Genomic DNA, 17,431 nt, shown 5'->3' with positions numbered 1-17,431 from the left:
CCATATTGTTAGCAGATCGCCCAGATGCTCCGATTTTTAGAATTCCATAGGCTCTAAAGCAAAGAGGATGCAATAGGTTGTGAATAACAGTGATAAAGTGTGTAGAGCCAGCACATCGTCTCCACACACACACACACACACACACACACACACACACACACACACACACACAGTCCAAAAACTCAATCCACCAGCCATAACACAGAGACAGAGTGGCATCAACCTCTATTATCTAGTCCCTATGCTGCTAACACAAAAGGCTCCCTGGAACAAAAATCCAATCAGTCCTCTCTAGGAGGATTTGCTCCACAGCAGTGCTCCGCAACACTGGTGGCTCTGCTGGTGACAAAGAAATAATCTCAGAGCCCACAGCCTGTTTACTGCCTCGTCACATCGCCCTTTTTAGAAAGCGGACAGACAGAGTCTACGCTTTTCTGTTGTCATTTACTGTCCTCTGAGTTTAGCACTCTATCTCTCTCTCTCTCTCCTTTTCTGCATGCAAAAACATGAAACACATGGTTGACTGTGTGTACAGTGCGTGAAATTACCGTATTTGCGACACAGGGAATATTTACTCTAAGCATTAGTAATATATGCTTGACAAAAAACAACCTTCAGGCATATATGCTACAGACAGGTTTTAAATAATTGTTTGATGACAAATATTTTGAAAATATTTTCAATACTGTGCTGCCCCTTACTCACTCACCCTCCCCTTTCTTTCTGCTTCCTATCTCTCACAGTCCTCCATTCTTTGTCTGGTAAATTATCACACTCGTTCTCCATTCATTAGTATGCTGCTGCTTATTTAGCTACGCTGCTGAGAAGCCTTCAACAAAATCAACTGGAAAATACTCAATATGAAGCGGCCAGCATGTCCCTCTCCTTTCCTCCCTCCCATTCTTCATCTCCTTCTTTGTTTGTTTTATGTTTTTTTTAACCACATCAAAATGAAAGCATAGTCCCCTATAATGAAGAGGAGGGAGATAAAATATGCAAATTCACAGGGAAAGGATATAATTAGGGCAATAATAGGAAGTGTTGTTTTCACAGCTGCTCATTTACACAAAAGCCTGATAGTATTTTTTTTTTTTTTTACAAGTAATGTTCTTCTGTTTTTTCCTCTTTCCCTCCCTCCCTCGCTCCCTCCCTCCCTCAAGGTGCAAAGTCTTGTGCTCCACAAAAAAACAAATCTCTGCAGCTCTCCAGTCTGAAAGCCAGTCAACCACACAGTGATCGAGCCACCCAGAGATTTCTATCAGCACAGGTATGTACCAACGGCCTGGATAGCAAGCAGGAGGTTGCATCCAGACCTGTCATTCCACCATACCCGTGTCAACTCAGGCTAACATTGAAACACTGAAGCACTAGTGATAGGGCTGGATGAATGTGCAAGAATAGCTCACCCTTGCTCAAAGGACAGGACAAGAGACCCAAAAGAAACACTTGAAGGTTTCCGTTTGTTGTACATAGATAAACTGCTGCCACTGGTTGTTTTGCTTTCAACAATTAAAGGAGACCTGGTGCAGTGTTTAAGAAAATTTAGTATAAAAAGTTTTCCGTATTTTAAAAGGGGTGACAAGGTCATAATTAGCATTTCAGAGTAATACAGGGAGCATGGCTAAAAGGTGCTCAATATTGCTTCACACTTGCTACTTTGATGGCTAGGTCTTTGTTGCTTAATTAAAAAAAAAAAAAAATGTGGTTATAGAAAGATGAGCGTAAATGAGGATGAAAAGAGTGCTTAATGAATGAATGTAGGTTTCTTATGTTTCAGCTTTACTTAAAGGGGGGTTGGTCGGGCAGATAAAAATCGGCTGATGAAAGTCAAAAACGAAACTGATATACATGATGGGTTCACTTTCATTTATCTGCAAGAATAAAGAAAGAAATATTAATGTTCTGAAATGAACACGTTTTCTTCAAAGTCAAACAGTATTGGTACCACCACAAAAGAGTTTAAATAATCTCCTTGTGTTTCATGAAGCAAGCATTTCAGAGGATTTAGAGAGGCAGCGGTGAGTCTCTACACCAATATGACAGACCTCCACGAATGCAGTTTGCAAGAAGACCAAGAAAAGTAGATAATAGTCAAAACAATAGCACCACCACAACAAAGACATAAATACATGATATATCACTGTATTGTTTGGATGGTTGCCCAGACTTTCATCTGAACAAAAGGAAGCTATTAAATCACTGAGAGAAGGCCAGGCTGGTGTATTGTGTAAATTAGAGAACTCTGTTGACCCCACGTTCACACTGCAGACAATTTAGTTCAAAGTAATCCCTGTTTTCTAACAAGTGTTATGCAAACAGAAAGGCACTGTTAATGCTGGTGCTTCCTTGGAGAGAAAGCAAGACTCATTGGAGTCCAGTGGTGTAATGTAGAGGCAGTGCTTAACACTGGATGTTATCTGTCTCGCGCACGCGCAGGTCGAGTATTTAATATCAACAAAGTCACCTGTGACCTGGGATGATGTGGGGCGTAGCTTATACTGTATAAGCCCACGTCATCAAAAATGTCCCTTGATAATCTTCTCGCAGTTAATTGGCGAATGCAGGTTGAATTGAAGGAAGGAAGGAAGGAAGAGAGAATAGCCGTCATATTGTCGCAAGAAGCCCTGCAACCGCGTGGTTGGAGCTACGGTTTCGTCCTCCAAGGGCTGCGGTTAATTAGTACGGCTGCACTCCTAAACCTGCTGTTAGATCGGTGTTTTCGCCAGAAATCAGCACGGGTTGAGGGCAAGATAGTGCGTGGCTCTCCAGCTTTGGAGTTAGGCCGACGAGGTAAGTTTTTCCTTAGTTTAAAAATAAATTGTTGTTTTTCTGACTGAGGAGCCTGTTTTCGGATCTCCTTGACTCTTTTGTTATTGATTGTTTCACGCTTAGCAGTAATTCTTAGTTGAAATTGTAGGCTCTCTGCCGAGTGTTTTTGCTCGTTAAAGCATGTCAAGTAAACTTTAATTTATCCTTTGGTAGAGTGTTGGCTCCCCGGTAGACTTAAAAGAAGCTACATATATGGGTGAATTTATTATTATTTTTTTGGTTACTGGGTGAAGGAGAGTTATTTAATTTGAGTTCAAATAAAAGACAGACTCTCTCTGATCTGTTACTCTAAGTGATTTCGCTTATGGGTATAATTGACTTTTATTGTTAAAAGGGGGAGTTATTTTCATTTTGTCTTTAATAACAAGGAAAAGACAAAGGAGCTTGCTTTGATCTGTTAACAGTTATTGTTGTGGGAAAATATATATATATATATATAAAAGCTGCATAAATATGCAGGGTCCCACCATGTTAGGGACACGACATGTTTGTCGCTCCTGCATGGCTCCACTGCTGGCTGCAGATGGCCATAATGAATGCCCCACGTGCCTCGGTATTACTCACTTGAGAGAAGGGCGGTCTGACAGTCAGTGCATGAATTGCAGTTTTATGCCACGGGAACTGAAGCTAGCTCGGCGAGCGGAAGTGGACGGACTGCAACTTGAAGGCCAGTTGCCTTCAGCTGGTGTGGGCTCACAGGTGCGGAGTAGACATCATCGTCCCCCACTTTCAGGTGCCCCCCCTAGAAAGAAAGCCAAGAAGGTGGATGGTTTGGCAGCCAAGGTAGACACACTAGCCTCAGAATTCGCTGAGATTAAGGGGTTGCTCCTCAACCTTCAGCCAGGCAGGGGGGCTGCAACCAGTGTGGACTTCCCAGCCGGGAGCCCCACCCCTCGAGGATGGGATGACAATGCCCTGTCTACAAGGGCTTTCTGCAGACAGTTCTGCGATGACAGACCTGGCCAGGGAGAAGTGGAGGCTTCCACCCGTGCTTCTCAGCAGACGGGGAGCGGGTCCAGAGCAGGCTCGGAGGCTGCCCATGCCACAATTAAGCCAGTATGGCACTGGCGCGCTTGGGCTTGGATGAAGCACCAACTGCAGGTAGTATGCATTCTTTAGGCATCTCCCGCCTGAGGAGGGTTTTTCTGTGCCACCTTCCCAGCCATACATCGAGGAGCTCCACAAATGCTGGCCAGACTCCAAAGCTTTTTCTCACCACACCACTGACAGCAGGGCCTTGGCTGCCATGCAGAATGCCAGCAGTTACGGGTTGGGCCAGATGTTATCGCATCCCTCATTGTGTCACCCACTGAAGTGTTAAGACCGGATGCTTGCTGTCCGGTAGTGTGTAGTGTTGCATTACGGATGACTTTCTGGTGAGAGGTTATGATACAGCAGCACACATGGACCATATTGGAAATCTTTTTCCCACCTGATGTTAGCTCTGTCCGAGTCGTGGATGCTTCTGTCCAGAGCCTCAGTGATGCAGCTTTGCAGGCATTTGCCCTTATGACCAGAGAGCTTGGTAGGCTAATGGCAACACTTACCCCTGGCTCGTCGCCAGGTCTGGCTGGCCCAATCCCCACTTTTGGAGCCAGGCAGGCCTGCGCACTCTCCCTGTAGTACCAGGGGAGCTGTTCGGCCCAGCAGTGCAGCAGGCTTTGGAGCGGGGAATCCAGGCTAACCAAACTAGGCATCAGTTTGCTAGCCTTCAGGGGCCTACACCCCTTCTGAGACAGCAGCCTTCACAGTGTTATGGCAACAGTCGCCCTCGTATGCAAGCTCGTCCCGGTGGCTTCCCACGAGCTTCACAATCCTTTGAGCGGTCAGATCACCGGTGTCAGGTGCCAACACAGTTTGCGCCTCAGACGCAGAGGGGTCGGAGCTCGGGCTATCGGCCCCCCCAGGGATCCGCGGCCGGCTGTCGGACGCTTCTCCCGGCAGCACCTCAGTTGCTGGGAAAGCTGCACTACAGACCCGTGGGTGGTGACCACACTTTCCCGGGGGTACAATCTTCAGTTCCCAGTTTTCAGTTTGATCAGGCTGACCACTGTCACCAATTCCACGAAGTCTCAGGCACTGAGACAAGAAATATCAACCCTCCTGGAAAAGAAGGCCATCAAAAGAATAGATCTTCAGACACAGCAAGGTGCGTTTTAAATTTTCAAATTCCAAAAAAAGAGGGTCGGTTTCGCCCTATACTGGACTTACAAGGGCTAAACAAATTTCTGAAAGAGTTGCCTTTCCACATGCTGCATACAACAGATGTACAGGCCTCGATGCAAGCCAGTGGTATGCAGATCCTTCCATATTTGGACAACTGGCTTATTTGTGCTCCGAGCCAGGAACAGGTGGAGCAGGACTCTGCCTCCCTTCTATGTCATGTGACAAGGTTGGGCCTTACCATCAATTAAGCCAAAAGTTGTCTGATACCCAGCCAAAGGGTGGTGTTCATTGGATTAACTCCGGACTCCTGTCACATGCTGGCATTCCCAACTCCATGGCGGGTAGAGGTCATACTCCAGCTTCTTCGTCATTTCCAGAGGGACAGGAGGTTGAGGTACAGCCTTTTTCTCAGGTTGATGAGTATGTTGACCTCTGTAACATCAGTGGTGCCGCTGGGCTTCCTGTATTTACGACCCTTCCAAATTTGGATCAATGGCCTCCATTTAGATCTGCAGTTACACAGATCCAAGAGAGTCAGGGTGTCCACCCGAGGCCTACTAGTGTTACGGCCATGGAGAGATGGGGCATATCTGTCCAAGGGCATCTCACTGGGTTTGATACCATCGCGTCAGGAGGTAGTGGTAATTGACGCGTCGCCCACAGGGCGGGGGTCAGTGTGGCAGCACAGGACAGTGAGTGGCCTCTGGACGAGCCAGGAAAGGATGGAGCACATAAATGTGCTCAAGCTCCATGCTATCAGTTTGGCACTGCACGAGTTCCTGCCGTATTTGAGAGGCAGGCATGTTCTTGTTCAATCCGACAACACGTCGGCTCTCTACCATGTAAATCGGCAAGGGGGCACCAGGTCAGCCACGTTGCTGCAGGTAGCACGGCGACTCCTGGTATGGGCTTTCTCCCGCTTGGCCAGCCTCAAGGCCATGTACTTGCCGGGGCCACAGAACGTGGTGGCAGACTACCTCTCCTGCCAGATGCCTCCCGCTTGGGAGTGGAGACTCCACCCGGGCATGGTAGAGGAAATATGGGGCAAATATGGCACAACAGAAGTGGACCTGTTTGCCTCAGAGTCTACAACCCACTGCTCCCTTTGGTTTTCACTGAGGGAGGAAACGAGTTCGTTGGGACAGGATGCCCTGGCACACCCGTGGCCAGATCGTCTCCTCTATGCCTTTCTGCCATTCCCACTGATAACGGTTACGTTGCACAGAGCAACCACAGGCTCCGGTTGGTGGCCCTGAACTGGCCAGGGAGACTCTGGTTTCCAGTGATGCTCAAGCTTTTAGATGGGGTCCCATGGTGCCTTCCCAGGAGGCGAAACCTGGTGTCGCAGCTGGGGGGCCACATCTGGCATCCGAGCCCGGAACGCCTGCAGCTATGGGTGTGGTCCTTGAGGGGCCTGACCCACTCCTCGAGTCGTGGAGCTATCTGGTACTGGAATCCCTTCATCTCCCGCCTTTTGAGCCTCTGGAGCAGTCAGAACTAAACTGGTTGTCAATGAAGGTTGCGTTTCTTCTGGCTATGGCATCAGTGAAGCGAGTGAGTGAGCTTCATGCCTTGTCAGTGAATGAAGCATGCATGCGCTGGAACTCTGATGGCACAGGAGTGGCACTTTGGCCTAACCCATCATTCCTCCGTAAGAGGTTGGCTCCAGCCCACTTTAATCAAGTCATTCAGCTAGCAGCCTATGACTCCTCATGTCCACGGGTTCCTGAAGCCGATTCAGCAGAACTGCTCTGCCCAGTGAGGGCCTTGAGGCATTACAAGCAGGCGACTGCTGGCTTTTGCCACTCTGATAGCCTGTTTGTCTGCAATGGGGGCCATAGGAAAGGGCACGCCCTGTCTAAACATAGGCTTTCCAGGTGGGCTGTTGAAATTATCGAAGGAGCGTACATGTCAAAAGGACAACCTTTGCCTCTTAACATTCAGGGCCACTCTACCAGGAGTGTCTCCACTTCATGGGCAGCGCTGCGGGGGGTGCCTCTGAGTGAGATTTGCACTCCCTGCAGCCACCTGGGCTACACCATGCACCTTTGCCTGTTTTTATAGGGTTGATGTCGCTGCCCCCCATGCAGTAGCAGCAGCTGTCTTGCGGAAACCCTCTGGCCGTTCCCGATAAGGTGGGATTGGTGGGAGTGTTAAGCACTGCCTCTGGTGGTCAGGAAGAATGAAATACAATGAGAGTTATGTATGTAACTACAGTTCTATGAATTCTGGATGACCGCCAGAGCTCTCTGTCACTCAGAATCTTGGCGAGAAGATTTTGTAGGGACATTTTTCATGATGACGTAGGCTTATATAAGCTGCGCCCCGCATCATCCCAGGTCACAGGTGACTTTGTTGATATCAAACACTCGACCTGTGCGTGCGTGAGACAGATAACATCCAGTGTTAAGCACTGCCTCTGGCGGTCATCCAGAATTCAAAGAACTGTAGTCACATATGTAACTATCGTTCTTACTCCTCTACATTTATATGACAGCTGTAGTTACAACTTACTTTTCAAATTAAGATTTTACATTACAAAAATCATGATCGGCTTATAAAATACACTTTGTTACAGATTAAACCCGCGGCTGGTCTAGTTTGGTCTCATTGTCATGTCTTTGACATCTATGCGAATGTTGATCGAGCTTTCGCCCTGTAAACTTTTTAGACAGTTTCATTTAAATAGTCCAAATATACAAGAGATTAAATTATACAGTATTTTGCTACAAATCAAAGATTGTAGAATATTTTGTTTTTCTTGTTTGCTCTCCCATTAATCATGTCACGACCCCTCAGATTTATCTTGACACCCCTTGGAGGGGCAACTTCAATGTATCAGGTAATTAAAACTTACCATCACTTGTGCATTGATTCATCAGTACTAATAATCTAATAATGTAAAATAAAATAATATATAATTCAGAAGTACTTTCTATACATTAAGTACATTTTGATTGTAATACTTTATTTAAATTAATTGCGAGTCCCTGTGGCAACTAGAATACATTTCTAATGTAATGCTTATACATTGTGGTATTGGTACTTTCAATTAATAAGTAAAAAAACTAAAAGATAACTAAACATGTACTTCCTTTAATTTTACAAGCAAAAAATGCTGCTTTAGTTATATAGTTTTTTTGTTACTCTGCCAGATTAAGCAACTGTAAGTACCATCCTGGTCAGAAACCATGTCTACTATAGTGGTGAAAGTGTGAAATACATCAGACATTTTCATTTCACTGTTTCAGTTGTTTAGTTGTAGTCTATTTTAAAAAGATAAAGTAATAACTTGACCTCCAAATTACAGTTTAACTTGATTTGCAGGTTATTTTGTAGCTGGTTAACACTTTTTCTCAAATTAAGACAGAGCCAGGATAAGGTGAGAAGGAGAATACACTTATTGGACAGTGCTGGGCAAGTTACTCTGAAATTGTCATTTATTACTAGTTTCTTATTAGTCCTTAAAAAAGTAATATTATTACTTAACTTATTACTGGGTGATACTATATTACTTTCCATTGTTTGACAGCGGAGGGGGGGTATTCTAACTTTTGGCAGGTTTGTGCAGGGGTGTTCACGAGAGAGAGAGAGAGAGAGAGAAAGAGGGAGCGAGCGAGGAGATGCTGCACGAATATATGCTCCTCAATACAGCTCCTCAATCAAATATGATTTTAAATATGCCTTTACTACCACCCCCTTCACCCCCAAACAAAGCAGTCTCTCCCGACTTTTTAGCTAATATCATATTCATAACAGCAGCGAGGAGTGTGGTTTTCACAAAGCATATAGCCTAGGCTTAATGTTTCTTAACACCAGCGGCTGAAAAAAAAATAAAGCAAGTAAATCTCAACTTTTAAACAGCGTTTTTTCTGCACATGTAGCCTGTTTATAAGAGCTTGATTCACTAATTACAAAACGCTATGTTAAAGCCACTCTCTCCCGAGGAGTCAGTCAAGCATCAGTGGCACTAGCTGCCGGAGTTTCTTTTTGTAATTTTCACGTCGCTGTGCTGCTTCAGCAGATGCTTCAATAAATCACATGTAGAAATGTTCACGATTGAAAGATTTATGCTGGTTTACACTAGACGATAATGTTCTTTGCATCAGACTGTGACACAATAATGTCAGTAGTTACTTATAGCTGTGGAAAGAACGCCTCTCTCCCTCGTTCTCCATTCTTCCTTTAGTTTTTGGCTATCAGCGGACATGAACAAAGTCTGGTGCCGCTGACCTGCCGCACAGTCGTTGATTCATGTCAAGGATGGTGCGTTTAGTAACAAGTAACACAGCGTTACTTGCATTAGTATAACATAATAATAGAAAAGTAATTAGTTACACTACTTAGTTACTGGGAAAAATAATATGGCTATGGACTGTGTAATTTGACTCACATTGGAAGTCAAGAATGATGATTTGGGAAGCTATTTAAGATTGTATCATTTAGATGTGATTGTCTGCATTCTATGTACTTAAAGTATCTTCTGAAACCCAACTGGACTCTTGAAAACCAAAAAGTAGTAACAATTCAATTCTTTCAAAATATACATTTAAATTTGAATTTGTGAGCAGCAGTTTTTCTAGCTGTGATTTTAATAAAAAAGAATATACCTTGACAAGGTTGTTTCCATGGAAACAATAAGGCTAAAATAATTATGGTTGTGACCATCAGCACCAGCTGATTTTGCAGGTATACTCATGCCTCCCTCATGCTGCATTTACATACTACAATTTCCACACTATAACTATGGAATGAAAGATTCAGACAAAGCGTTTGAATATGAGTAGCTGACTCAAACGTGACCTCTAGCCTCAGAAATATGTACAGTGGTATTGTCTGGAGAGAGAAAAGTGGAAAACACAAAGAAATATCTGTAGAAAGAGAGGCTCTAATGAAGAACATTTCTATTCTGTTCTGACAGAAACAGCAGGGAAATGGAGATACAAAGAGAGAAGTGAAAGAGTGAAAAAGAAGAAAGTGAGAAGGGAGATCTGAGAACTGCCTATTATCTCCACGCTGCTTCATTGCTTTAGACACACACACAAACACACACACACACATACGACCATGCTCTCAAATCTGCCTAGATCTCATGAATATCATTGACCTTTTTTCCACTGTAACGCTGAGAGCGCATAAAGGGGAAAGGATAACCTAAACAGAGGCAAGCACAGTTAATTTAGAACAACATATTATTGGGTGCTGACTGCAGATATGGAAAAGGACAATCTAATCGATACACCAAAAGAATGACAATGGCCTCTCAAATCAATGTCTGCACCCCATTTTCTCACTGTGAAAAGACAAAGCCTTCAATTCAGGTGTTTTTATTGTTCTGTTTTACCCTGTTTGCACCTGTGTGTGTATAGGGAGGTGTACATGCTTGTGTGCATGTGTGCGTATGTGTGTACCTGGGTGCTGCTGTGGTGGAACAGTTGCCAGGACTAATCATTATTTAGTTGTGGCGGGGCTGGAAAGGTCAGCAGTCTGAAATGTCAGGCTGTGTTCAACAGGAGCCAGATGCAGCCGTGCGCTGCTCAAGTGTCCAATTAAAGAGGGCCGAGTGAGGTTCGAGTGGGTCCGTGTTTGGGAGTGAGTGTTCATGTGTGGGTGAAATGAGAAAAATGAGAGTAAAAGAGATCCCGTGTGTTTTTTGTTGATTTTTCTCTGCTATGTGTATCATAGCTGTATGTATACATGTACACTCAACGATACGTGTGTGAATACATGTGTGAGTGTGAATCATTCTTCAGAGTAGCTAATGAACACCATTAGAGACAGAGGCCAACAGAGCAACAGGGGCAGAATCCTCATCAAATCTCTTTCTCTCTCACACACACACACAGCACGTTATGAAGCCACTTGAGCCTATTAGTTTGTTCACACCCTGTGATTCCTCCTGCTGTCTGTGCTATGAAGACAAGACGAAGAGGGGGGAATGAAGGATAGAGAGAGGAGGGAAATACTACGACACAAAAAGGGCAGAACCAAGAGGACAAAGGCAATGTGATAAAATAAGATCACTCATAAATAACAGTAGATAACGAGAGATGCTAAGTCAAACAAGCAGAGGAAGAGGTGCTGAAAGCAGAGAGAGAGGCACGTGAGAGGATGACAAGGAGAACGGGAGCGAAAGAGCGGAAACTCTTTTAATCTGCAGGGAGAAGGAGAGGGTGTCCTGCCTGTGTTTCCCTATCAGAGTCATTCATCTGAAAGCTTCACCTGCTCTTCATACAGCCATCATAATAACCTTCAACTTGTTCTGTGTGTGTGTGTGTGTGTGTGTGTGTGTGTGTGTGTGTGTGTGTGTGTGTGTGCGCATGTGCGCTTACCTGCTGTGAATAGTAATAAGCAACAGGGCAGGATAAAATATGTCTGCCAAGTTAAGAATATAATAGACTTCCCTTCAAGGCCGCACTACAGTCTGAATAATGACCTGCAATAATTTACACAGCACACTGAGCTCTGCACTGGTCAGAGGAAGAAACCTTTCAGTGAGAAATAATTGAAAGCTATTTCAGTACATCTAGGCCCCTCCATAAGTGTAGACTAAACCCTGAAGGAGGGTAGTTCTTCTGTGTCCACTGGAATTGACTGTAAGCTAATTCAAACAGTGGGATGCAAAGTTTAACAGAAAGTTCTATTGAATTCTTCCTGACCACCAGCTTTAGCACTGGATAGCTCCATCTTGCACATGCGCACGTTGAGTCATTATACCAACAAAGTCACCTGTGACCATGTTATAACGTAGGACACACAACCTGTATAAAACCCTGACATCATCATGCAATCTGTCCCTTCTATCTTCTCGCAATTGAATAAGCTAATATCAGAGTTGTGTTAAGAAGCGGTGACTCGCCTGGTTCGCTGCTGAAACTGTTCATACAGTAGTGAGCTTAAAAAAGGGATGTTTTCGCCTTTTCTGCGTTTCTCTGTGCTCTCGGAGGGATACAACATAGGTAGTGAATACATCGTTAAGTGTAAGCCCCTTATATGTTAATCAGGCAGCGCTGAAGTGCACTGCTACTGTAATATAGCTTTGGTTAGAGTGTCTGGGGCACACTCGTTTTTGTTGGACTGATCAACTTGATGACATGTTGAGCTCTGTAACTCTTGTCATGGCCCCCATCCAAATGGATGATGGTCACGATCAGTGTCTAGGGATCAAACACCTCAGGGCAGGGGTCTCTGACAACCCTTGTATGAACTGTAGGTTTACATCATTGTCAGTAAGAAGGACTTGACTTGTAGAGATAGGAGGTGATACCGGGCTGCTGTCTTTTAGTGTGGTTGCAGATCCAACAGCATCTAAGGAAGGCAGACACTTTGGCTCTCAAAGTTGATGGTCTTTCATCTGGGATAGCCCAGATTAAGGAGCTCCTGCTCAATTTCTGGTGGGGACTGGTCTCAAGAGGATGCATCAGCTGCAGCCTCGTGCAGTTTGTTTGCAGATGCAGGGAAAGAAGGACAAAATGAGGATGGAGACACAACCCTCATGGGCCTATGTTGCTTTTTCTCAGGGGTCTGATGGTATGTCATACAGTGGTAAAGAAGCTGACCGTACCACAATGAAGCCAGCAATTCGGCTTTAGCACGTCTGGGGCTGGACGAAGCTCCTGTTGCCTCAGTTCCTCCTTGCTAGGAGTTACAACATAGCAGCATGCATGGAGCTTATCGGTAATTCCCCCTCTCACCTTATACTGGCTCTGTCTCAGATCCTCCAGAAAATGGGTGCTGACTCCTCTGCCTAGACCCTCAGTGATGCATCCCATCAGACTTTTGCTTTCTTGTCTGGGGAGCTTGGAAGGTTACTGTCGACAGTGACACTGACACAAGGCCAGGTCTTGCAGTCCCCTCTGCCCCCCTGTGTTCAAGCATTGTAAGTGGGGGATAAGTAGTGATTCAGCCCCAGGTCTTCCTTTCATTCCTTCCCAAGAGACTAAACAAACTCTCACATTTGGCCTCATGTGACAACGACGGTCATTCAGACTTGGACTCAAAAGACTCCAACGACCACAACGACTGTTGTTACAACAGCCAGGAGCACTACAAACCAAGCAGTATTCATCATCAGCTAACAATTATAAAGACAAAGAATATGGGTGAAAGAAAGGATTAGCACATGCAGGTAGCAGGGATTGTCTGTGCTTCAGAGACAGCTAGATGTGAGTAAAAAGTGTTTAGCGTTGAAAAAGTAGCTGCCTGTTCCGCCAGCTGCCTTCTCTCACTGGCTGGATGTGGATGTCGAGTCGGCCGACTCTTCTAGATATTTTGCATGCTAGCTATCTGGCTCGCATCTGCAATGTGTCAGTGATGTGTCGGGGAGCTGTTTTGATGCTTCGTTGAGTAGTTCACACATAACGACTGGCGGCCGCCGATTGATCGCCGATTTACCCCTGATCACAGCCTCGGTCGCCGAGCTAACCGACAGGCAAATCAGGCAAAAAATCATGTGATAGGCTTAAACAAACTCTCACATTTGGGCTCATGTGACAAAGCCAACAAAAGTCCTTCAGACTTGGCTCCAATGACCATAATAAATGTTGATACAACAGCCAGGAGCACTATGAACCAAGCAGTATTCATCACCTTGATAATGATTCCACAGAGGTTAAATAGCTTGGATTCTCTGCCAGTCAGTCAGCACAGAAAAAGCCTCATGGATGAGAGGGAAAGTCCACTTGCCCTTGATTTTAACACATTGGTTAAAAAGTGCATTTTATTATCAACTGAGTAACATTTTGTAGCAGTAGAAAATACTTAGCTCAGTAGTTATCAAGTATTTGTGCACTTTTACCTCACTTAAGAAACCATAGAGTGCTAATTTGACATTGCATTCACCAACAAAAAATTAAATAAGGTAAGATGAGTATAGCAGCTTTGCAATTCCTTAACATTTTAATGTTTTTGTTGTATAGGATTTAATTTAAATTGGACTGTTTTTGGTATAAATTTAGACACTATACCTACACTGAACAAAACGTGTGTGTCTGGAATTTCCTCCATTTTCCTCACGCAGTGCAACACTTCTGCTTCACATAGAGTTGATCAGGTTGTTGATTGTGGCCTGTGGAATGTTGGTCCACTCTTCTTCAATGGCTGTGCGAAGTTCCAGTCATGTCGAGACCCCGATGAGGACAACGAGCATGCAGATGAGCTTCCCTGAAACTGTTCCTGACAGTTTGTGCAGAAATTCTTTGGTTATGCAAACCGATTGTTGCAGCAGCTATCCAGGTAGCTGGTCACAGACAATCTTGGAGGTGAAGATGCTGAATGTGGAGGTCCTGGGTTGGTGTGGTTACACGTGGACTGCGGTTGTGAAGGCCGGTTGGATGTACGGCCAAATTCTCTGGAACGCCTTTGGAGATGGCTTATGGTAAAGAAACGAACATTCAATTCATGGGCAACAGCTCTGATGGATATTCCTGTAGTCTGGTGGACCAATTGCACGGTCCCTCAAAGCTTGCGACATCTGTGGTATCATGCTGTGTGATGGAACTTCACATTTTCGAGTGGCCCTTTATTGTGACCAGCCTAAGGCACACCTGTGCAATACCCATGATGTCACGTGGACTTCCTGTGATTGTTAACTTTGTGCAACAAAACAAAAGAAGAAGAAAAGCAGTGGTAGAAAACCAATGTGAATGTGGGTTACATGATCATTTTCCCTTACTTACTTTAAAAGCCTAAAAGTATAGTATATAGTATATATAGTATATAAGTATATAAAAGTATACAGACATAGTTTGGAACCAAGAAGACCAAAAATTCACTGTGATCAATCTAAAAGGGGTTCAGGTTTTCTCAAAAGATATGTGAGAATCTGGCAGAAAGATAAACATCTCTGCAGCACACCACGGATCAACCCTTTTTATGAGAATGGCTAGATGAGAGTCATCTCTGAGTAAAACACATCTGACAGCCCACCTGGAGTTTACCAAACTCAGAGCATTAGGAAAAATAGCCTCTGCTGTAATGAGACAAAAACCAGGTCAACCACCTTCAAATGCCTAAAACATGAAACATGTTGATGAAAACATGATGCTATGGTAATAATGATCAAAGCCTGGCACTGGGAGACATGTTAGAACAGAGGGGATTATGTCCTTGAAGAAAACCTGCTCTGCAGCTCAAATGAACTGAGTCTGAAAATGTCTGAAAAGGATCAGCAAAGAAGAAACATTACCAAACCAGTTGTGGTAAACTGGTATGGGGTTACACTGACAAACTGGTGGTTTTAGTATTCACATCAAGGGTTAATTAATTAGAATTAGGTTAAAAATAAATATATTCTACAACAATTGGTGGAAACAGTGAAAGGGTCTGAATGTTTCTGAAGCAACTGTTAATAGTTAAGGTGAATCATCAATCATTCACTGAAAAATTATAATAATTTTTTCTGCATCTTTTCCTTTTGTTCCATTGTTTCTAGATCTGTGATAAAGTATGAGGTACTATTAATTAGTTATAGGATTTTTTTTAGGACACATTTAAACATCACTAATATATCAAAACCCCAAAATACACACGAAATTGGACATGTGACCATAGATCAGAAGTGACCATATTTGGACGAGAGGGTGGAGCTGGGGAGGGATGCACATTGCTACGCCTGAATGGTCTCCGAGGTAGCAACATGTCAATCACAAGGTAGCCACGCTCTAAAGCATTCCCTGCTTCATCGTGTATTTTACTCTAAGTGGGACCATAATTTACAAAATGAAAATCATGCTGTATTGAAGAAGACTTAAAACTAGCAATTAAGACCATAAACTCATTAGGAAAGTATTTATTGAGGCATTAAATCAAGTAAGAAGTGGGGTAATTTTTTCATAAGCTTGCATACAATCTTTTTGCAACCAGTGGAGTTTCTCCCTGCTGGCTTTAAAAAGAATGTAGGTTGAGGGATCTGCATTGGCGTCACTTTTCAGACCTGGAGGTTTCTGCTTGCTTGTGAAAGTTCCTCACAAATCCATCAGGAACACACCCTCTAAACTAACACTTTCTGAGGTCAGTTTAGGCCCCATCCACACTACTGGGTTTTTGTTTTAAAACGGAGACCTTTTGCTAAGTTCCTCCCGCCCAGACTAAAATGGTGAAAACGAAGACCTAAAACGGAGAAGTGTGAAAAAAAAGTTTTGCTACTGACAGAGTTTTTGATTTTGTATTTTTATTAAAATATCTTGTACCGTGCAAATAACACTTATAGCCTAGGCCTACACTTGTAAGTTACTGTACACGTCGCCGTTTACTTTGTGACGACTCTCAGTCTGCCGCCACAGCTGATTTTAACTCCCATGTTACATTCAGTAACAGTCCCTGCTCGTTCATGGTCCATGATGTGATTTTTCCTCCGCATTACTTTATTCTTTCTGTTGTTGTGATTTGGCGCTATATAAATAAAATTGAATTGAATTGCATTGAATTTCGCCAAATCATCTGTAACTATGGAATAGACAATCTGCTTCATGTTTACACCGGCACGCGCATGCCCAGTGTACGTGAACAGCCACTAGATGTGGTGTTTTCAGTCATTTTAGTATAGACGGAGATCAACTCTGATACGCAGCTAAAATGCTGGTGTGGACGGAGATTGTATTTGTTTTAAAACTTTGTTTTTAAACTAAAATGGAGTAGTGTGGATGGGGCCTTAGTTGCAATTAGCTGTTGTATACATGTTGACATGATATAATTTCATATGATAACCTAATCCCTCCCTCTTTGTCTTTCTCACTTGATCATAAAAAGTGTTGCTCACACTCTCTCCCTTCTTTCCAGCCCTTTCTCTCTCTCCCTGGTTGCCCTCTGTCAAACTGTGAAGGCTAGGGGCGAGTCTTGCCTATGCCCAGGGCCCGAGGAACAGCTGCAACACAAACCTGCTAAATTAACCCGGTCTCCATGAGCCTCACATATGCATTATTCTAATCAAAGCATATTAGATCATCCAGATACTTTAGACATATGGGCCTCTGTATCCTCCTTGCCGTATCCATCTGTTACTCCTCCCCCGTTTTTCAATTTTCTCCTTGCTTTCCATCTCAGTGGATCCATCGTTCTCACAGCTGCCTCTTTCCAGTAAGAAAATGCCATAGATTTCTAACATTGCAACTACTTTATGACATGTTTCCACATCCAGTCAAACTTGGAGCACCATATGTGCGCCTGACTAGAGCATGTTACAAGTTTGAGGTGCATATTGGACACTATTCAAACTAATCTGAATAAAGTGTAAACACATTTTACCTCTCATATGCATACTGAAAATAAAATGAAACCATAAACAGTACAGCGATACAATATGCTCGTAAAAATTAATTGAAAATATTCTATTTAAGTTCCCTACTAAATCAAGTGTTTCATGTAAGAGTGATTGAAGATTGTATGACTCAGTAGTGCATAAATTTAGTTGTGTTTATAGCATTTTTAATTGTTTGCA

At 43.7% G+C, this 17,431-nt stretch overlaps 1 protein-coding gene across 1 annotated transcript in view; it reads right to left on the bottom strand.

The window, feature by feature from the left end:
• Window positions 1-17,431, bottom strand: part of agbl4 (ATP/GTP binding protein-like 4) — a 303,975-nt gene that overhangs the window by 86,166 nt on the left and 200,378 nt on the right. The window lies entirely within an intron of this gene.

Source organism: Micropterus salmoides, unplaced genomic scaffold (assembly GCF_014851395.1).
Source record: "Micropterus salmoides isolate LMB-PRFRI ecotype aquatic unplaced genomic scaffold, ASM1485139v1 Ms_hic_scaffold_13, whole genome shotgun sequence".
Lineage (NCBI taxonomy): Eukaryota > Metazoa > Chordata > Actinopteri > Centrarchiformes > Centrarchidae > Micropterus > Micropterus salmoides.
This window is presented reverse-complemented; position numbering and strand designations above follow the sequence as displayed.